Here is an 18,186-nt window from a genome sequence, read left to right as displayed (position 1 = left end):
AACCGCACATGTTCGGCCACCTCCATTTGGCATTCTGACACCTGGCATTGGAATGCCATGTGTGGCTCTGTGAGGTTTTGGGAGCCAGCCGTGCTGGTTGGTGCTTCCTGCTGTGTGGTCTGTGCAGAGGCTGGGTTCTTCTCTGTGTAGCTTGGCTGCCCTGGTCCTGGTGGTGGGTTGCCTGGGATGTCCATGAGCTTTTGTGGGGTGTTGTTGTCGAAGGTGTGGTGGTCCTCTCCAGCAACACTGATGAGTTGTCTGGTCTGATCTGCTCTTCTGGAGGTTTTGTTTGTCCCTCTGCAATGTGAAGGGGAGATGCATGTTGACATTGTGTTGACATGTGTGTAGGCGCATTGTTCTTGTTTACATGCAGAATGTATGACTATGTACATTGTGACTGTTTGGGAGGTGCTAGATTTTGATGCGGGACAGTGGACATTTGGACTACATGACGGATGTGAGGTTGTGCGCGTACATTTCCTTCTCACCGTTTCCTGCTCTGTTAGATGTGGTTGGCTTGTTTCAGCGCATGAGCGCAGCCAGTTGTGTCCTCTGTTCTGCAGTGTCGGGTCTGCACATTGTACCACATTGTCGTCAATGTGGATGTGCTGTGATCGCTATGTGTGTTTGCTGCAGTGTGCCACGGGGATCAGGGACATGATCCAGGGTCTTTGTGGGTGTGCAGTGTGCTACACATCATTGTGCATGTGTGCCATTGTGCCCATCTTCCCCCGCCCCCTCCGTCCTTGGTCATTACTGATCCTGTTTATGTTGTGTCAGGTCCTCTCTAACTGCGTCCGAACTCCCACCTCCTTTCACCATCTCCACACTGATGACTGTGGCCCCCGTTTCCTCCTGCTCTCCCTGTGGCACAGGACTCCCACCTCCTGTCGCCATTGCTGCCTTCCTGTTGGCAGCAGGTTTGTGCTTAGTTTGGCTTTTCACATCAAGCCAGCGCCTCATCGCCTCCTCCATTGCCCTCTTCGACACTCCGACTGCATTCACATTGGTCTAATTGTGTGTCAGTTGATGGTAGTGTTTTGTCACCTCTGTGACACTGATCTGGTTTTCCTGCGGACTGCAACCCGTCTTCCTCTCCCTCTTCTCCTTGGCCTTCCCCGACCCCGTTGTTCCTTGCTGGTGGTCTGTGGGGCTTGTGGGGTTCACGTTGGCCTCTGCACTTGGTCCGGGTGCATCCATGGTGCTACACAGTTTCTTTTCTTCTCCCTTTTTTTCTGCTGCTTTTATAGTGCATTTTCCCACATGAGGTGTGGGATTTGCAGGCCTGTGGCTGTTTTCACTGTTTTTTGTATCGCGACTGGCCTCATTGCAACTTTTTTTGCGTTCGTGTTTTGCATTTTTTCGGCGTCGCATTGACTTTATCACAGACATTTGACGCGTTGTTGTGAGCCTAGAGCATGGTACCGTCGGCTTGGCAATACCACGTTACCACGGTATTATTTTCCCGTGATAGACTGCGATGTGAAGAGTTGCGTTAAGCTACATTTGCGATGGTTATCAAACGTTCTTGAGAATATCCCCCACAGAGTACAACAGCAATCCTGAATAACACATTTATAAACACACTTGCCGTTTCAATCTGTTTAACCAGGGCAGAATAAAACAGCATATAAGCAGAATATACTCTGAAAATAAGGAAGAACTACTTGCGTGTGGGTGTGAATAGGAGAGGACTCCAAACTTTGGAATTCTCCTTAAAACTCAGTGGGGGAAGAGGAAAATTAATGGATGAGAAAAGTGAGGGCCATACAAATCCACCAAAAAACTTACCAAAGAGTGAGTCTCAATACGCCAACTTAGATTTAGAACATCTCAATTAGTACTACTGGCCAACCAGTCTCAAATTTACACCCAAGTACCCTTGAAGTCAGTCATACACTGCACACAGGTCACAGGTGTTTGGACAAAATATTGAGTTGTAAATATTGGGACACTGAAATATCAGAAATAAAATATTGTGATACAAAAAACATTATGTAAGTATTATGATTTTTTAGGAATATAATTGATTTTAATATCTTTTTCAGTTATAAAGTTGGAAAAAATATAGGGGCTGATTACGATGTCGGTCAGAAAGCCTCTGACCACAGGTCGGAGGCTTTCCAGTCAACATCGTCGGTTTCAATTCCGACCGGCTAATTACAATACAGCCGATCGGAATTGAAACTGGCCAGTCATTCTGGCTGGATGATAATGAGCTCCTTGAAGCTGGCCTCTAATCCATATGGATGACGTTTTGCGTTGTGTGGATTACGATGAACGGTTTCTGACAGGCTTTCCATGCCTGGCTTTACTACATGGAAAGGCTGTCGGAAAACATGTTTTTTGGGCCCCTAGTAGGACCCCCTTCTGTTTGCAGCCTCTGGTTGGAGGCTGAGGGGGCACTTGTTGATCCCTGCACCTTGTGGTGGGCACCTTGAGGTGCCTGCCACAGAGTGCAGGGATTAACACAATCTCCCATTTCTTTATGGGGGCTTGTGTTACGGCCTGTTTATTGCCTTAACACAAGCTCCCATAGGGAAATGTGAGTGTGCGACTGCACCGTGTGCGGTCGCATCGTAATTAGGTGGTGAGGACCACCGACCGGAGGTCGGTCGGTCCTGATTCCGCAATGGTATAGGTGAGAGGCAACTCCGACTGACATCGTAATGAGGCCCTTAATGTTTCATTATTTTAATGTATTTTTGTTTATATATTAATTTCATGTGTTACTATTGTTTGTATAAATATTGTTATTGTTTTAAATATAGTCTGTAATTTTAAGTGATTTCAAATTTGTATTTAGTTGTTAATAGTAATTTATAGTGTTGTAACAGGTTGTTAGATTTGTAGGGGGATAGAGTGGAAAGTTAATTAAGCAATAATTAAGTAATTGTTTTTAAATAATTATGTAATGATGTTAAAAACTGGATTATTGGTAGGGGAAAATGTACATCAACCTTTGGCAATAAGGGCAATAACACAAAGTAGTGCTCAGAATAGGTCTCAGAAACTTACTCCCATGCTCAACCCTTGGTGGCTTGGCTGCGAGCAGGCAGGCTTAACTTCAGAGACAGATATGTAAAGCATTTAAAAACACAATTTCAGTAAATATTTAAGACACAGCACACCATAAAAATCCAACACCACTTTATAATAATTGGAAATATTTTTGTCTTTACAATGACACCTCAATGAAAAAAATCCACTGTAGGGAACCAGAGACATGAATTTTGAAAAATTAAACACTTTCTAGTGCTTAGAAACCAATAGTGCCGCTTCTGGACATTTGGTCACCTCTGATAAGGACTAAGTGAAAGTCTAAGGCCGACCATGATGAAGTCCCGGTCAGATACACTGAACTGGAGGCCCAGGTCAAGATTTTACCTTCACAACTGTTCTGGAGGTTTCTCACCAGACATCGTGCAGCCTTCTCCAGCAGGCCCTTTTCAGTGAGGAGCTTCTTCCTGAAGTTCCTCTTGTGGGTCCAAAGTGTCCAAAACACAATCCAAGGGTCTGGAATATTCAAGAGGCTCCTTGAAAGGCTGGGACTACAATTCCACAATGCACCTGGACACCACCCTTAAACGTCAGCTGGATACACTCCAGGCAGGGGACTCATGGTGGAGTTGATGCAGGCGAGATCTGTAAACCTGTAGCTTGCAGGGATCCCACTCTTTATTCCTCTGAAACAAGCTACATCCAAAGAGCTGTAGTTCCAGATAATGCAGCAGGTGCCGTCTGTCAGAATGCAGGCCTTGATGGTGTAAATCAAGTTTCCAGCTTGGCGTCCCTACTTTATTACTCTTCAAGCGAGGCTCATCCAACGTGCTGTAGTTCCAGATAATTTCAATATTTTCAGAGTGCAGAGCCTGATGGTGCAAATCAAGTTTCCAGCTTGGAAATCCTTCTCCTTTTCTCAGTTGCAAGCAGCAGAGCTGAGAAGCACCGCCTCTCTCAGATACTTATTCACTCACGGGACTTCTGTTAGTTTTATTTTGAGCAAATGCATTTTGGTTAATACTAACAGAAGTCCAGTGAGTGCTTGGAGCCTGTTTTTGGAGCAGCAATAACTTTACGTGACTCACCCTTCATGCTTGCAGGAGAAAGCACCTGTCCTGAGTTCGGCAGAAAAGGGTGAACCTGGAGCCAATTTAACTACTGCCAGAACCGCCGTGTCTGAAATGAAATACTATCCTACCGACCTGTGGGGTCGTCAGTTATTTAATTGATGGTTTGCAGTCATACATACTGCAGCCTGTGGGAACGTGTGCTATTTTAAACCACGGCAGTGGCGAGGGACAGAGAGACTATCAACAGGGCACCAACTTGTTTGGGGGACGGAGACTGTCATTTAGCAAGGTACTGAAAGGAGGCAGCTCCATGAAAGGTACTTCAAGAAAAAGAAATCGTTTCGTTTTTTCTCTATGAAAGACCTAATTTTGCATTGTCCATTAGAGACTATAAGAACTTGATAATGTTTGAAAAATGAAATGAATACCATTTGGCTTTAAGCAAAGGATATACATTGAGACATGGCAGCCATAATATTGGTATTGGTACCAAGAACTTTGCCAGTCCATTGTCGCTGTTCAGTTCCCCCAGTGAAATTACTTTTAAAGCAATTTACACATGCATGTTTTGATGGCATTTTGAATGAGCACTGAGAAAGGCAAAATGTACCGAAATGCATTTGCTCAAAATGAAACTAACAGAAGTCCCGGCAGTGCTTGGAGCCTGTTTTTGGAGCAGCAATAATGTTACGTGACTCACCCTTCACGCTTGCAGGAGAAAGCACCTGTCCTGAGTTCGGCAGATAATATATATATATATATATATATATATATATATATATTATCTACTGGCGGTCGCCAGTAGATAGTTATAGTTAGGACCCTGTTTCCATAGGAAATCCGCAACATTCTATTTGGAATAACTTTGGCGCCGTTCGACAAATCCTCGCGAAATTTTCAAAATAGGTGGGGCGCTACGCTCCGCTCCTACCCTGAAAGTCTCGGGGGGATTCGTCAAGCGGGGGCTGAGAAAAAAGGGGGGTCCCAAAACGCGTTTTTCCCATGCATTTTTCCATAGGACCTTTAGACACAGCTACAGCCCGAACGGCTGAACAGAGTTACTTGAAATTTGGCAGAGAGGTAGTCCTCAGGTCAAGGAAGTGCCTTTTGTAGGTTTGGTGTAAATCTGTTCAGTAGATCCTGAGAAAATAGCATTCAAATCAATATATGTATCTGTGGCAGCTTACGGTGCGCTTACCGTGTGCTTACGGTAAGCTTACCGTACGCGTACGGTGCCGTGCGCGAGTGCGATTCTGATTGGCTGTTAGATCTAAGTAAACATTCGAAGCGCTCGAAACCAGGAAGCGGCGGCCGCCATTTTCTCTCTCGCACTCTGAGTGGGGCAGCAAAAACAAAGGGAAAAAACATCTAAAGGGGCTGTGTATTCAGTTCCTAACCACCTAGCATTGATGAAGGTGTCCCCCAAGAACCCCCAAAGGCCAAAAATCAATTTTATTTTTTTCGAAAAATCGCCGATTACGCTTACCATACGCGTACGGTAATAATCAATTAAAAAAAAAAAAATCTCCACACTATCCCCACCCCGTGTGCAAATGGGGCCTGAAGGGAACCATTTATGCATGGCATACGAAATATTAGAATATATAAAAGTTTACCTTTCACAACGAAGTGCATAATATGTCCTCCATGTGCGGACGGTGCGCGAAGCGCATCGTGCGTACATGGCCCATCCAGCGTAACGTGGGCACGCGGTGCGCGCAGCGCACTGCGTGACCACTGTGCGTGCACGGCACTAACTGCGTAAAGTGAGCGTGCGGTGCGCGAAGCGCACCGTGCGCGCACGGAACGAACTGCGTTAACTGGACGCGCACGCCACGAATGGCGTAAAGTAACTTAGCATTTAAAAAACCGTACAAATTCACTGAAAAAACCATAGGTTTCACACACGTTATAGTTAGGAATTAGCATTTAAAAAACCTTGCAAATTCACTGAAAAAACCATAGGTTTCACACATGTTATAGTTAGCCGGACATTTTACTGATAAAAAACCAATGAAATTCCCCCGTTATAGTTAGTGCAGGCAACTATAACTCACGCGACCGCAATCCTCTGCTGATGACATATGTGTCTTTATGAAAAAAAAATATTTGTAATATATGTATAGCTAAAATTTAATGGAAGAAGACATGGGCAAATAAGTGTCTAAATACAGTATTAGCATCAGCAGAGGATTGCGGTCGCGTGAGTTATAGTTGCCTGCACTAACTATAACAGGGGAATTTCATTGGTTTTTTATCAGTAAAATGTCCAGCTAACTATAACATGTGTGAAACCTATGGTTTTTTCAGTGAATTTGCAAGGTTTTTTAAATGCTAATTCCTAACTATAACGTGTGTGAAACCTATGGTTTTTTCAGTGAAAATATATATATATATACATATATATATATATATATATATATATATACATATATATATATATATATATATATATTTATTATCTACTGGCATTCGCCAGTAGATAGTTATAGTTACAACCTAGTTTCCATAGGAAATCTCAAAATTCTATTTTGAATAACTTTGGCGCCGGTTGACGAATCCTCGCGAAATTGTTAAAACAAATGGGGCTCTCCGTTCAGCTCCTACCCTGAAAGTTTCGGGGTGATTCGTCAAGCGGGGGCCGAGAAAAAGGGGGTCCCAAAACGCGTTTTCCCCATGCATTTTTCCATAGGACCTTTAGTCGCAGCTACAGCCCGAACGGCTGAACAGAATTACGTGAAATTTGGCAGAGAGGTAGCCATAAGTTCAAGGAAGTGCCTTTTGCAGGTATGGTGTAAATCTGTTCAGTATTTCCTGAGAAAATAGCATTTAAAAGCATATCAATATCTATACGCGCGCACCGTGCGCGCACGGTGCGCGCACCCTGTCGTGCGCGAGCGCAATTCTGATTGGTTGTTAGATGTCGGTAAACATTCGAATCGGTCGAAACCAGGAAGTGTTGGCCGCCATTTTGTCTCTCGCAGTCTGAGGGGGAGAAAAAAAAGGTGGAGAACGTGAAAAGGGGGCAGAATGGACAGTTCCTGACCCCATAGCCTTGGTCAGGGGGTCACAGAAGGACCCCCAAGGGAGAAATAAACGATTTTTTTTTTTTAAATCGCGAGGTGCGCGCACCGTGCGCGCACGGCACGCACTGCGAACCGTGGGTGCTCGGTGCGCGAAGCGCACCGAGCGACCACAGCGCGTGCACGGAGCGCGCACGGTGAAAAACCTAGGGGGAAAAAAAAATAATAAATAAATAACTTAGCATTTAAAAAACCGTACAAATTCACTGAAAAAACCATAGGTTTCACACACGTTATAGTTACGAATTAGCATTTAAAAAACCTTGCAAATTCACTTAAAAAACCATAGGTTTCACACATGTTATAGTTAGCTGGACATTTCACTCGTAAAAAACCAATGAAATTCCCCCGTTATAGTTAGTGCAGGCAATTATAACTCACGCGACCGCAATCCTCTGCTGATGATGTCAGATATTACATCACTGATGACACATGTGTCTTTATGAAAAATAAATATTTGTAATATATGTATAGCTAAAGATTAATGGAAGAAGACATGGGTAAATAAGTGTCTCAATACAGTGATGTAATATCTGACGTCATCAGCAGAGGATTGAGGTCCCGTGAGTTATAGTTGCCTGCACTAACTATAACGGGGGAATTTCATTGTTTTTTTACGAGAGAAATGTCCATCTAACTATAACATGTGTGAAACCTATGGTTTTTTTAAGTGAATATATATATATATATATTTACTGGCAGTCGCCAGTAGATAGTTATAGTTAGGACCATTTTTTCATGCGCCTATAACTTTTGCGTCGTTTGACGAATCTTTATGAAATTTTCCCAAAAGTTTCTCTTTTTTGATCTGGAAGGTTTGGGGGTGATTGGTCAAGGGGGGGCTGAGAGAAAAGGGCGTCCCAAACGTGTTTTCTCAAGGCATTTTCCATAGGAAACTTTAGACAAAGGAAAGACGCCAAATTTGGCAGGGGGAAAGGTCTACGTCCAGAAAGCACGTTTTTGTTGAAATGGTGTAAATCTTTTCAGTAGTTTTTGAGATATTAAAGGAAGGAAAATATATATATATAGCACGAGCTTGCCACTGATTGGCTGCTAACACTTCAAACCAGGAAGTGTTAGCAGCCATCTTGTGCCTTGCATCGAGTGAAAATATAAAACAAAGGTCCCGGGGCAATTTAATATAGTGGAGCTCTGTCTGTGCGAGATACACCTTTCACACGCCCTGTGCCCACATCACCAGCTCGCAGCTATGCCTTTAGAAGGCAGTCCATCGGCTCGCAGCTCTCTACCTTTGCGAGGTAGTATGCTGCTGTGCCTCTTTGCAAGCAAACGCGCTGCATTTGGCAGGGAGAAAGGTCCTGGTCCAGAAAGCACTCTTTTGTTTAAATGGGCTAAATCCGTTCAGTAGCTTTTGAGAAATATCATATTGTACAGATAGCGATATTTGAGATTTCTGACATCTGATTAGTTGAGGCGTTACGAGCACGAGCTTGCGGCTCATTGGCTGCGAACTGTTGAGACTAGGAAGTGTTGGCAGCCATTTTGTGATTCAGTCCATCAGCTCGTATCTCTCCATAGTTCTAACTCTGCAAGGCAATACTGAAAATATACCGGAGCTCTGTCTGTGCGAGATTCACGTTTCACGCTCCCTCTCCCCACATCACCACTTCGCAGCTATGCCTTTAGAAGCCAGTCCATCGGCTCGCAGCTCTCTACATTTGCGAGCTAGTACGAAGGTGTGCCTCTACCTCTGCGAGCTAGTATGCTGCTATTCCTTTGGGAGTGGACGGCCCATAGTTCTCCATCTGCGAGTTGAGCCCACGGGCCACAGCTGTCCCTCTGTGAGCCTGGGTGCGAACTGCTGATAAGTCACACTATATGAGCATTGAAAAGCCATTTTGTGATTCAGTCCTTCAGCTTGCATCTGTCCGAGGCAACTCTGAAAACATACCAGAGCTCTGTCTGTGCGAGATACCCCTTTCACGCTGCCTCTCCCCACATCAGCAGGTAACGCACCCTCTTCCCACATCACCAGAATACCCCCAATAACCGCAAGGCTCCCTCTGCGAACCACCGGTCGGCTCGCAGCTCTTCAGGCCCGCAGTTGTATTTGTGAAGACAAGACCGGAAATATACCAAAAGGTCACTCTCTGCAAGATACCCCCTTCAAGCTCCCTCTCCCCACATCACTGTTCCTCAGCTATCCCTTTGGAAGCTGACAGCCCGCACCTTTCCCTATACCTGTTGACCCGCAGCTGTTCCAGCCAGTCGGCTCGCAGCTCTTCATTTATGACCCAGCCCGCCGGTTTGCAGGTCTCTGGAACAGATGCAAAGGAGCCAACAATCATGCAGGTCGGACACCCAACACTGCTCTGACACCCCCCAGCAGCAGCTCCTTGTCCGCCATCCCCCTCACTCTCACCCCTACAAACAAATGTGCCAGTCACGTTAGGGAATCTTGAATGTTACAAATTGGCTAATGTCGTACAATTATTAATAGGAAGATGCTTGTAAGGTTGGACAAATAAGAAACTTAGTCATGTATGGATTTACACATAAAACACTTTATTTAAACAAAAGAATAAAATAAAAGTAGGTACAGGTATGGCGTGTCATCCCTCGACAATTTGTGAATCACAGCCTGCAAGACAAAAAGAAAGATAAGATGGTGCATCATGCGTCGAGCAAAGGAGAGAGAGAGAGAGAAAGAGAGAAAGAGTAAGAGAGAGGAAGAAATAGAGAGTGGGAGAGAGAGGAAGACAGAAGAAGAGAGAAAGAGTGAGAGAGAGAAAGAGAGAAAGAGTGACCTACAAGGAAGAGAGAAAGAGAGAAACAGTGTGAGAGAGAGGAAGAGAGAGAGAGAAAGACTGAAAGAGGGGAAGAGAGAGAAAGAAAGAATGAGAGAGGAAGAGACAGAGAAAGAGAGAATGTGTGAGAGAGAAAGGAAGAGATAGAGAATAAGAGCGAGATAGAGTGTGAGTGACAGAAAGGAAGAGATGGAGAGGGAGAGCGAGTGTTGACACTGTGGAGAAAATCTTCACAGTTTACCTTTCTGCCACTGGTGTGTCTCCAACCTCATGCCGGGACATAATGCAGCCTTCAAGTTTAGTCATCTGAAACATAGTATAGAAAGAGTAATGGCAGAGTAAATAAAACTGCACAATTTGTGAATCACAGCCTGCAAGAAAAAAAATGTAAGATGGGATGTCATGCGTCCAGCAAAGGTGAGAGAGAGACAGAGAGAGAAATAAAGAAAGAGTGAGAGAGAGAGGAAGACAGAGAAAGAGAGAATGAGTGAGAGAGAGAATGAGAGAAAGAGTGAGATACAAGGAAGAGAGAAAGAGAGAAACTGTGAGAGAGAGGAAGAGAGAGAAAGAGTGAGAGAGAGGAAGAGAAAGAAAGAATGAGAGAGAGGGGAAGAGACAGAGAAAGAGAGGACATGTGAGAGAGAGAAAGGAAGAGATAGAGAATAAGAGAGAGATAGAGTTTGAGTGACAGAAAGGAAGAGATAGAGAGAGAGAGTGTGTGTTGACACTGTGGAGAAAATCTTCACAACTCACCTTTCTGCCAACATTGTGTCTCCAACCACGTGCTGGGACATGATGCAGCCCTCAAGTTTAGTCATCTGAAACATAGTATAGAAAGAGTAATGGCAGAGTACATATAACTGCACAATTTGTGAATCACAGCCTGCAAGACAAAAAGAAAGATAAGATGATGCGTCATGTGTCCAGCATAGGAGAGAGAGAGAGAGAGAGAGAAAGAGTAAGAGAGAGGAAGAGAGAGAGAAAAAGTGTGTGCGAAAGAGGAAGAGAGAAACTGAGGAAGAGTGAGAGAGAGAGAAAGAGAGAGAGAGAAAGAGCAAGACAGAGAGGAAGAGAGATAGAAAGAGAGAAAAACAGTGAGCAAGAGGAAGAGAGAGAGAAAGAGTGTATGGGAGAGAAAGGAAGAGATGAGGAGGGACAGTGAGTGCCCATACTGTGGACAAAACCCTCACAGCTCACCTTTACGCCACCGCTGTGTCTCCAACCATATGCTGGGACCTAGTGGAGCCCTCAAGCTCCCACATCTGAAACATAGTACAGAATGAGGAATCGCAGAGTATATATGACTTCACACGCCTAAAATCGCTATCCCGCCGCTGCGCACCCAGGCTGCTGCATCCCATCCACTCCTGCCACCTACAGGTGTCTGCCCACCCCTGCACACCCTCACCTTTTCACGGACCGGGCACCCTGTACATCATGCAGCCCCACTCCGCAGGCAAACAGGTCTCAAATATGGTGCTGGGTCTTGATTTTGCCATGGCAGAGGACATGCCAGCGCACCCGTCATCATCACAGGTTGCACACCCGCTCAGCACTTTCGGTGCCACTCAGTGATCAGTGAGGCCACGCACGTGGCGATAGGCCTCCACTGTTCGATGGCTCAGGTCTACACTGCGGACCAGCAGGGCACAAAAAATATGAGCTGTGTGGACCACCGGGATGGGACATCATCACAGGCTGCACACCCGCTCAGCACTTACAATGCCCCTACCTCAGTGGACCGAAATTCACCGTCCCGTGGCGGTGTACCTGTGCTGGGTCCAGTGCATCCGGTGCATCAAGTCTGAAGTGGAAGTGGTGTGGAGCACGTGCGTCTGGTCGTTTTTATTGGCAGGGTCACGTATCCTGTGATGCCTGCGCTTGATGGGTGTGGTGTGGGTGTAAACCAGCCATCAGGGAGTGGCTGTGGCGTACTGCCAACTAGACCTGTGAGCAGCAGCTCACTACAATGAAAACCTGTGTCATGTAGCGTTTTTGTCCCTCCCTGTATACGTAAACAGATTGGGCTGGCCTGGCGTAGGCCAGTCCTGCGTGAGGCTGTGAACAATGACTCTGGAGCTCTGGGTGTGGTTCCGTCCTGGGCAGTATGAGGAATCAATTGATGTGTGTGTCCCTGTTGTAGTGCTGCCGCCACCTGGGCCTCAAGCGCCAATTTGTCACCCTGTACTCTTGGTATTTTGTGCATTATTATTGGTGGGTGACTTGCGCTCTTCACACATATTTGGTTGCCACATCTCGCTACATTCAGCTATCGTTTGGCTGCGGGGCCATGCCGTTTTTGGAAGGTCTGCTGTCCTGTTGGGCGCTGCCTCAGTGGTAGTAGGTGGGGTGGTTCAGGGGGAGGTCCTGAGGGTGGTGGCAGTGGGTTTTGTGACCTTCTTGGGTGTCGGAGGTGCATGAGCAGTAGCTCTATGACATGTGTTGGTCTTCAGATGTGATTCTGGGCTGGGCTCCCTTTCACACTGTAGGTAGTCGTCCTACTTTACACCAGTAAAAGGCAGATGTTACATTCCTACTGCTAGCACAGCTTATCACCTGTTTTTAGAACGCACCGCAGATTTGACTGCTCGTTGAAAATATCAGGAGTGGTGTTTTCGTGTTATTTTTGTACAGGAACTGCTACTCTGCATATTATTTGCGTTAGTTGCTGCTCTCATTTGTGGCAATTTTTTTGGGCGGGAGCTCTTGCTGGAAAACTGGCGTTATCGGCTGTTTTAACCAGGTTTAGAATGGAATGATAATTTAAAAACACTGAAAAAACTATAGGTTTAATGAACATTATAATTAGAAATTAACATTTAAAAAACCTTTGAAATTCATTGAAAAAACCATAGGTTTTACAGACGTTATAGTTACAAATTAGCATTTACTAAACCTTTGAAATTCACTGAAAAAAACCATAGGTTTCAGGGACGTTATAGTTACAAATTAGCATTAAAAAAAAAATTGAAATTCACTGAAAAAAACATAGGTTTCAGGGACGTTATAGTTAGAAATTAGCATTTAAAAAACCTTTGAAATTCACTGAAAAAACCATAGGTTATATAACATATAGTTATAGCTAGTTTCACTCGTACAAAAACAGAGAAATTCAAACGTTAAAGTTAGTAGAGCTAACTATAACTCGCGCGCCTGCAATGCACTGCTGATGACGTCACATATTACATCACTCATGACATGGTCAGTGACATCACTGATGATATCACTGATGACATCTCAAATGACATCACTGATGACATCATCCACATGATAATCTGATGCACCTCTTCGCATCCTAATATAACCTTTGATACAGTGGAGAAGTGTGGCTCAATGATTAGAGCGGCAGACCCTGATGCAGAGGTTTAGCCCGGGACCAGGGTTCAATTACCCGCCTCGGCGGGTCTTGGGCTCAAAAATTCCACGGACCTGATAATTCTTGCCTCGGTGCCATTCCAATCATGGAGTCCCACTCTGCAACTCTGGGTAATAGCTTGCTTAATCTCCACAACGGCCCCCACAACGCTAAGGATGCCTGGCCTCCACCTTGAGGGTGCCCAGGAGTGGACGCCTCACAGGGAAAGCCAGGATGGGTTCCACAGCGGTATTCGTACAAGTGCCTTGAGACCCTTGCGGGTGAGTAGTGCGCTATACAAGTATCCATTTACATACACCCACTCTAAAATACTGACTACCATTTTCTAAACCATGGACAAATCAATAGCAGTTACTATATACCCACTGACTACTTCCTAGTTATACACACACATTCATTCATTCACCCATATAGTAACTCATACATGCAGTCACTCATCAATACAGCACTATTATATGTACTCATACACATATACAAACACTCATACACCGTCACCCATCCATAGAATTATTGACACACCTAGCTAGTCAGGTAAAGAATCTATAACACTGTTGTTTACTCACCTATACAGTTATACATTCACTATCTAACCTATTCATACAGATACTAACATATACTTACTCTTTTATACAATCACTGACACAAGCACACACTCATTTATACAGCCACTCTCGCAATTACTCACTATCACATGGAGTCATTTATATACTCCAACACTCACATATACTGCCTTTCACATATGTAGTTACTCACACATATACCAGTGAGATATACATTCACTCACCAACACACTGATACACAAACTCACTCACTAAAACAGCTATTTCCACATGCACTATTGAACCCATATACCCAGTAAATTAGCCACTCACACATGTTGGCAGAACGTCACACACAGTCCACCCACCTACACACACAAACACTGAGGCATCCATACAAATACTTATGCTACCAATAAGTAACCCATATAGACAGTCATGTACCTAATCATCAAAAAATGCAGCAGCTTATACAACAAATGAGAGACTGATACAGACATTCACACAGTTTAGTCACTAACCCATGCATTCAGTGAGAGACATTTAATTACTAACTTGTACAGTCAGTCACACACCTATTAAATCCTCCACCCAGACACTTATACACCAACTCATTCTTCAATACACCTTGGCATTAACATATATAAAAAATATTTAATCTTTATAAGAACACACATTCACTGTATGATGTTATCACTGATGTCATCAGTGATGTCATTTGAGATGTCATCAGTGATGTCACTGACCATGTCATGAGTGATGTAATATGTGATATCATCAGCAGTGCATTGCGGGGGCGCGAGTTATAGTTAGCTCTACTAACTTTAACATTCAAATTTCTCTGTTTATGTATGAGCGAAATGACCAAATAACTATAACGTCCCTGAAACCCACGGTTTTTCAGTGAATTTCAAAGGTTTTTTAAATGCTAATTTCGAACTATAACGTCCCTGAAACCTATGTTTTTTTCAGTGAATATATATATATATATAGATAGATATATATAACGGCTCCTCTTTTTCGCTGGATCATAAACGGCGATTCTATGGTGCTTTGGAATCCTTACACGGAAGAGCCAAACCGACAATATATCCACCACAATACTTCACAAATCAGCTGGAAAGCACTCACGAATAGATAAAAAAGTAATCTTTTATTTTCTCTTTAAAGCGATAAGTAAAAGTCTAGACATTTCGGTCTTACCTAGACCTTGGTCACTGGTAAATGTAAATCCAACCATGATAGTTGTTTAAAGTGCAAAAGTGCTGACATCATATCTTGTTAGATGCACCCATGGAATTCTGGTCAATGTAGTGCTCAGTGCATATAGACGTGCCAAACAAAGTGCAAGAGAACAGACAATACATTTTAACAATCATAAATGTGCAGAACTAATCATTTTTTCCAAGTTGTTAAATTAGTTAAAATCAATTTCCCATCAATTCAACAAGTCTTATATAAATATAAAGTGCAATTAGTTATCTGTTCATCCATTCTATCCTATGGATTTAAAACCATTATATGATGAGATCAAAAAGACATAGGGTTTGGGAAGCTACCCATAACTAATCCCCTACTAGTCCTATTCGTCCAACCTTTCTTTGGACACCATAGAATTAATTTATGTACCAGATGTCCCATTATACTCTCATGTACAAGAATACATATTGTTGAATGCAGTCAGAAATATATGTTGCTATTACTGCGTAAATATATGTATGCTTTATGTTGTAATGCCTGCATTAAGTGAAAGTGACTAGTGCAACAGTGAATCTAAAAATATAGTTCATGCCAATTCATTTTTGTTTTTTTCATATATATTAATTTGCTAGAATATTAGTTATTATCACTCTTATTAACAGAAGGGAGGGAAATAAAACTGAAAAAACCCTGCTTTGCAATGTCCAAGTCTGTAAAACAGATTACAAGTGTGTATCCAATTCTTCATCTGGTTCAAGCCATGTGGCGTAATTGAACGTAGGTTTAAATGTGTCTCGACTCACCTTGAATTATTTTGCATTCTTGGTCACCTCCCCTTTCATGACTCTTTACTTGTTCGATTCCATAGAATTTTAATGTCTTCCAATTACTGTCATGATGGGATTTTACATGTTTAGCTACTGCGTTGCTTCTATCTTTATTGATTGTAACTCTAACGTGTTCTAAAATGCACTTTTTTAGTCACATATGGTACTAACTACGTACTGTAAGCCACATGGACATTCAATGACATATACCACATATTTATTTTCACAAGTAAAATGTTGATTTATTATCCATACTTATTTGTTCACTAATTCAATCTGTTTCTGCTGTTTCACGATTTGGCACACTTTGCTATTGTTGCATTTAAAGAAACCTGTTTGCTTCAACCAGTCTGGGACACCCTTCTACTCTTTACGGAAATGGCTATGTATCAATTTGTCTCTTAAATTTGTATTTCCTCTGAAAGCCACATTGTGGTCATCACCCATGATGAGAAAACCAATATTGTCCCCACTTTCACTGGAGATGGTGTGTGACTTTTATTGATTTAATCTTTGTCTCGACACCATTTTATTTTTATATTATGGATTTTTCCATCAAGGCGAGCGCTCGGTGATCATAAAACCTGTGTGTGTTTTGACAGGATGGCCACGGGTAATCAAGCAAATAAAGGAGGTCCTGGGTGTTCCCCTAAAAGCTGTTGAAGTGGGGAGGAGACTAAAGTGGGGTCAAATTGTCCCAGATCAGCTCCACGAGTCCCTTTCAACTCAGTGTAACAGGGAATTTACTATCTGTTTATACAGTGAGACTAATCCATCGGATATCATGGAGGCTTTTAGCAGTATATCTGACGTTAAAGTGAATCTATTAAGGACTCCACGTAGGTGTTCATCGCACCTAGGACCGAGATAATTTAACTCCGAGTGCACTCGTGCCTCTAGTAAATTAATAGACTACTTGAAAGTGACACCTTCTGACCCTTTGGTTGTCAAGAGCCTTCAAAGAGCCTAAAAGTCTGCCCTGGCCAAGCGTAAATCTGCCCTGAAGGAGGAGGCCTGGTCAGAACTGGTAGAGGCCAGTACATTGGGCAACAGTTCTAAGTTCTGCCGCATCATTACCAGTCCCTTTTAAGCAGGTGACACTGGCAACTTAATGGATTCCCACATCTTGGAGGATGATTGGGTAAGCCACTTTGAGGGCATGTTCCAGTCTGATCTAACCTCTGGGGCAGGGCTGAAAAATGCAGAAGGAAAATACGAGGTTTTATTCACAGCACAGACAGTAAAACCCGTATCTTGGGACTGTCCAATGGGATTCTGCTAGATCTTTTTATTGCGAATGTGGAAACTTGGGTACCTGTACTTGCGACAATTATAAATTTGTTGGTTCAGGTCGGCTGTCTGGACTCATGGGCCCTATCGGTTCTTGTCCCTGTTTTTAAAAAGGGCTATAGGCCCATCTCACTTTTGGGTTCTGTGGTGAAGGTGGTGGGCCGTAACGGCTCTGTCCACCTAGCATTCATGGACCTGTCCTCAGCATTTGATCATGTGAAAACATCAAAGCTTTGGCAGCTGATGCTTTCCATTGATATTGACAGGGACATTGTTTTTAAGGGACCTTCACAGTGACACAAAAGCAGTTGTCTGTTATTCAAAAGAACGTAAAATGGACTGCAAATTTACAATTAGGAGAGGGGAAAGCCAGGGGGTGTATCTTGGCCCTTTTCCTTTTTAATTTGTATATTTACTCCCTGGAGAAGGTCGTTTTAAACTTAAAACCTGATTGTCCTTAGGTGGGTAAGCGCAGTCTACTGGTCCTCCTGTATGCAGATGATGCTGTCCTCATGGCTAGGACAGCCAGGAGCCTACAATTATTGTTAAATTCTTTTGTACATTTCATGGAGGACCTGGACTTGTTGGTTAACTACAGTAAATCATTTGTAATGCAGCTGAGACCTCGTGCAGCTAAGTCTTATACTTTTAAGATAGGAACTACGTCAATCAATTAGGGAGAGGATGTGGCCTAATGGCTAGGGCGGTTGACCTCAAATCTGGGGACCCGGGTTCGAGTCTTGGCAATGACGCTCAACATCCTGTGTTTCTGGGCAAATCACTTAATATCCCTGTGACTAACGAAAATGAATGTGTCCTTTTGTAGCGCAACTAGTGCTTATGTAAAGGGCTATGATACTCGATAACTCCGGGTCAAGTTTGCGCTATATAAAACTCCCTCCAAAAAAATCCCCAAGAGAAACGTTTTTTCATATCTGGGAGTAGTGTTTAATGATGCCCTGAGCTGGTGTCCCTTGATTAGTCAAGGGGCACCAGGCTAGAGCAACTGCTGCTGTTTTTAATGTTGCTA

Source organism: Triturus cristatus, chromosome 5_1 (genome assembly GCF_964204655.1).
Source record: "Triturus cristatus chromosome 5_1, aTriCri1.1, whole genome shotgun sequence".
NCBI lineage: Eukaryota > Metazoa > Chordata > Amphibia > Caudata > Salamandridae > Triturus > Triturus cristatus.
Note: the sequence above shows the minus strand (reverse complement) of the source record.